We start from the raw sequence: 5,881 nt of genomic DNA on the forward strand, positions 1-5,881 counted from the left end.
AACCTTAAGGGTTTGCCGGAACCCCACATCCAATAGCTTCTTGCAAACCGGAGCTTCCCTCAAGAAGGCTCATGGTTCTGAGAGGGAACGTGTCACCTCCGTGTGCGAAACGACATACGTACACTGCCTTCTACCGCCTTAAATTTTTTACATAGCCAGATTAGACCAAATATAAGTACTGTGATAAATTTTGGAATTATTCCAGGCTCGTTTCGCCTTTTTATACATTAATTGAGTTTCTGGGCATTTAATGTGCATAATTAAAATTTGAACTACAAGCACACGCTCCAGTGCACCAAAGTTATTTGAAAAATCGCATGTGTGTCCTTGGGTGAATTTCAAGGTCCCATGCAAGAGATGGGAGTGAAATTCAAACATATGGGCATCGTGGCTCGGCCGGAAAGATTGAGAAACTTGTCTTTCTAATTCCTGTAATTCCAAAACACGCCTGAAAATCATGAAACTTGGCATGGTGTCATGACATGGCACCAACATGCTGCGATAATATTTTTGGCCGAATTGGGACAAGCTTTGGTGTAAGCTTCTTGCAAACCGGAGCTTCCCTCAAGAAGGCTTGTGGTTCCAAGAGGGAACGTGTCACCTCCATGTGCGAAACGACATACGTACACTGCCTTCTCCCGCCTTATTTTTTTACACAGCCAGATTAGACCAAATAGAAGTACCGTGCTAAATTTTGGAATTATTCCGGGCTCGTTTCGCCTTTTTTATACATTAATTGAGTTTTGGGGCATTTAATGTGCATAATTCAAATTTGAACTACAAGCACATGCTCCAGTGCACCAAAGTTGTTTGAAAATCACATGTGTGTCCGTGGGTGAATTTCTAGGTCCCATGCAAGATATGGGAGTGAAATTCAAACATCTGGGCGTCGTGGCTCGGCCGGAAAGATTGAGAAACTTGGTTATTTAATTCCTGTAATCCCAAAACACGCCGGAAAATCATGAAACTTGGCATGATGTCATGACATGGCACCAACACGCAGCGGTAATTTTTTTGCCTGAATTGGGACAAGCTTTGGTGTAAGCTTCTTGCAAACCGGAGCTTCCCTCAAGAAGTTTCGTGGTTCCGAGAGGGAACATGTCACCTCCATGTGCGAAACGACATACGTACACTGCCTTCTCTCGCCTTAATTTTTTTTACACAGCCAGATTAGACCAAATAGAAGTATCGTGCTAAATTTTGGAATTATTCCGGGTTCGTTTGGCCTTTTTATACATTAATTGAGTTTCTGGGCATTTAATGTGCATAATTCAAATTTGAACTACAAGCACATGCTCTAGTGCACCAAAGTTGTTTGAAACATCACATATGTGTCCTTGGGTGAATTTCTAGGTCCCATGCAAGAGATGGGAGTGAAATTCAAACATCTGGGCGTCGTGGCTCAGCCGAAAAGATTGAGAAACTTGGTTTTTTAATTCCTGTAATTCCAAAACATGCCTGAAAATCATAAAACTTGGCATGGTCTCATGACATGGCACCAACATGTTGTGGTAATTTTTCTGTCCGATTTGCGAAGGCGCACACATTAACAATCAATAAAGTCATTTTGAACAAGTGATGTCATGTTACAAATCGGAAACGCAAGTATTATTGAAACAATGGGCGTTCGACCTACCAATTACGTGCATCCACGCGTCCCTTTTTTTTATTAGCCAGGAGGTGCCGTGCGGGGTAGCTATTTGAGTACGGGAGGCATGCGATCAGACCCCTGCGCGTGCTCGTCGAGAGGAGAGCCCTTTTGACCGCTACCCACCATGCACCTCCCTCCCAACGTCTCCATTAATGGCGCCCGAGCACCTGTTCTATACGTGGCTATATGTATCACTGGACTGAGATTTAAGAGAGAAAAATGAAAATCTGAAAAGAAAGTTTTGCATGGATCTTGATGTAAGATCCGACGGACCTATATAGCATCGACTGCGACTTATAGCAAGCATGATGAATATAAGGATGATGACATTGGATAATAATTATCTTACATATTTAGAAACATAATTAAAAAAGCCACATGCGGCAACGCCCGATATACACAAGGGCAAAAGAAGAAGGAAGCCACAGCAGGAACTAATCTCCGCGGCGGGCAGCGACGAGCTCTTTTTTGTCCTCAAGATGCTAGTTGAGAGCATCCATGGATTCCTCCACCGGCCTTCTGCACTCGATGCGCGGCATGGCATTCTCGTCCATAAGTTTCTCGATGATGATGCCGGTCCTCTTCAACAAGGAAGTGGTATGCTCTTGCTGCTCCACACTTCCAACGATCTTCGTCCTCAGCAGGTCATGCTCGGCCCGGAGCTTCGCATTGCTCTCATTTAGTTGTCGGATGACGTCGGTAGACTGTTCAAATGAGGCTTGCGGGTCATCATGCAACCTCGCCCACCTAGAGATCTGATCCCTCTGCCAAAGGACGAGGGCACGCATGCGCCTGTAAGAGTCCTCGCCTGCCTGCGAAGCAATTTCCCAGGCCGCCGCGGCGTGGGAGGACATCTCTGACGAATTCACGGTGCGGTGGGACATCTCTTCTACTTCCGTGGCGCGGCCGGACCAGTCTGTTGAATCGACGGCGCGGCGGGTCCTCTGTGCTACTTCGGCGGCACAGCCGGACCTCTCTGCTGCTACGGCCGTGCGGCGGGACATGTTGGATGCTATCGCGGAAAGGCGAGACATCTCTCGTGCTCCCGCTTCCAGGCTCGCCTCTCCCTGGTCGCAATCTCTCGACCTAGAACTCACACTGGCCATGGCGGACGCAAGGGAATGATGATGAATGACTTGTTTGTTTTTGACTTTTTGTGGATGAGGAGTTGAGGAAGAATGTGCAGTCATCTTGGAGTAATAGTATTTATAACCGCGTAGTAATACGCTCCTAAGTGGGAAACCGTTTAGGTTTTGATCGATGTGAACAGGATTGCAATTTGGAATGTGACGGGACGCATGCTCAAAATTTACTAATGGTCATAAGTGCGGCACTATTCCTGGAAGGCGTAACATGGGCACGTACACCTTCTCGGCCGCGTACGTGGCGTTTGCACCATAGGGTGCACCGCAATCGGCAATGTCAGCACACGTCTTTTAATTAGAACGGGTGTGCCCATCTAGCGCACACACGTTGATCTATCTAACTGTTTCACTTTGTTGTGGCTAATCACAACTAGTTCATCCATGTGAAGTGTATGCCATCAATCGCAGACACTTTGATCTGGCTTACCCGTTTCTGTTATGTTGCCTAATCGCAATCAGTTAATCCTTGTGAAGCATATGCCCTCAATCACACACACCTTGATCTGGTTGACCGTTTCTTTTGTGTTGCCTAATCACAAACAGTTCATCCGAGTGAACCGTATGCTGTATATTGCACACACCTTCATCTGGCTGCCCATTTCTTTTGTGTTGCCTAATCACAAATAGTTCATCTGAGTGAACTATATGCTCTATATCGCACACGCCTTCATCAGGCTGCCCATTTCTTTTGTTCCGCCTCATTGCAAATAGTTCATTGGACTGAATGGTATGCCCTGGATCGCACACGCAACTAAAATCTGAACCGTGTTTGATGCATCCTCCATTGCAAACGTTTTCACCTTTTTGACGGTTTTCATACAGCACCGTTTGCGATTACGGCGTCGCACACAGTTTCTCGAAGGGTCTCTGATCGTAGTGTCGCGTTAGCAGCATCCTGCAGTAGTGTTTCCTTCCCCTACAAACCGACTCTGTACAACCCTAGACCCCTCCGGTGTGTGTATAAACCGGAGGGTTTAGTCCATAGAGGCTATCAGAATTCTCATAGGCTAGACAACTAGGGTTTAGCTATTACGATCTCGAGGTATATCAACTCTTGTAACCCCTATACTCATTGAATACAATCAAGCAGGACGTAGGGTTTTACCTCCTTTAAGAGGGACTGAACCTGGATAAAACATTGTGTCCCCATCGTCCCTTGTTACGATTAACCCTCAGACACACAGTTCGGGACCCCCTACCCAAGATTTGTCGGTTTTGACACCGACATTGGTGCTTTCATTGGGAGTTCCATTGTGTCGTCAATAGAAGGATCGATGGCTCGCCTTGTCATCAACAACGACACCACCTCTGGAAGGAGCCTGACTTCGGGACAGGTCCTCCAACTTGGCGGTTTCACCGTGGGTACCCACACAACTGTCAAGCCGATGATGCCCCCCAAACATCACCTCTGCATCGGTCTCGAACACTCCGAAAAGATGGATCTGGCAGATGTCTCGTCCTTAACCGAGCTGCTAGATCGCATTGCCGCCCTGGGGCTAGCAATGGATTATGATCGGATTGGGCTCAAACTTGATCAGAGGGAAATCAATTCCCCGCTGATCACCCATCTGGTAGCAATCATCGAGGAATGAGCCGAAAACACCTCTTCCCCTAAGTTAAAGACCAGCTATGTTCGGATCTCCGAGCCCCTCGAGACGGACACCTTCCCTCAGGACGAGACTCCATGTCTTCCGAGCCCAGGGTCAGACATAGGGCCCGGAGAGCACTTGGATCTTCCCAGGCCCGAACTGGCGACCTCAGAGATTTTTCAAGCTCCGGATTCAATCCTGGGTCGGGATACGGGTTTTAGCCCACCCACCCACCACAATCAATACTCACCAAGTAATTTAGGCCCTCCAGACATATGTGACTTAATGTATGTATGGAAGCAACCTCAGGAAATGTTCCATCACTTCTGGGCCAGATTCCTCCTTGTTAAAAACAAGATTAAAGATCACTGCGATAACGACACAGTTTCGGTTTTTCATCGTAATTGTACGGATGAGGGAATTCTGAACGCCCTTAGCCGCTGTTGCATACAGAATTTTACGAAATTATCACACTTAGTATAGAAGTACTGCGCGATGGAAAGCACATGGAAGGCCCAGAAAGCCCGGTTGGAACCCGCTGCCTTTAAGCAGCCCACTATCCGGGCAAAACGGATTCACCCTTAAGAGGCATCCGATCACACGCCCGTTGACAAGAAAAACAAACCCTTCACAGGATACAGGTCCGTTCTCGACAAATTGTTCGACAAGCCCTGTCTGATACATGCGACGCCAAGCACCGAACCAACTCACAACCTTCGGGCATGTTGGGTACTCCGGCAAGTGGCTAAAAGCGGGGAGGCTATCCTCACCAACACTACTCCAGAGAAACATTCTCCAGAAGATGATGATCTTAACATCTTTAAGGTCTTTAAGACCTTCTCTTCAAATAATTGGTGCAAAAGGGCACACCGCGACCTCGCCAAAATTAACCAAGTAACTACAATGAGCCCACGAAAGGACGCGGTAATAACCTTCACTAGTGACGATGAACCAAGGGCCTGATCAGTCCGAGCACCCGCTGCCCTGGTCTTAAAACCAATTGTGGACGGCTTTCGACTTACCAAAGTGCTCGTGGACAGCGGCAGTGGACTTAAACTCATCTATGAGGATACGCTCGACAAAATGCAAATTGATACAGCACGCATAGAGCAAAGCAGCACCACCTTTCGAGGCATCATCCCTAGTAGAGAAGCACTATGTTCGGGGAAAATCAAACTCGATATAGAATTTGGAATGCCTGAGAATTACAGGTCCGAAGAGTTTCTCTTCCACGTGGCCCCCTTCAATAGCGGATATCATGCCCTTTGGGGGTGGGACGCCTTTTCACGCTTTCAAGCCATACCCCATTAAGGGTACATGAAGCTTAAGATGCCGGGGCCTAATGGGATAATCACAATCATAAGTGATACGGATATAACACTCCGCGCCAAAAACAAAATTGCATCTCTGGCCCTAGAGGCATTATTTGAAGACTTTGCGGACGAAGAACTAACCACACTGTGATCCACGGTGGACAAGGACGATGTGATTCTTGA

The sequence above is a fragment of the Triticum urartu genome, chromosome 7A (genome assembly GCF_056163025.1).
Source record: "Triticum urartu cultivar PI428250 chromosome 7A, HENAU_Tu73, whole genome shotgun sequence".
Lineage (NCBI taxonomy): Eukaryota > Viridiplantae > Streptophyta > Magnoliopsida > Poales > Poaceae > Triticum > Triticum urartu.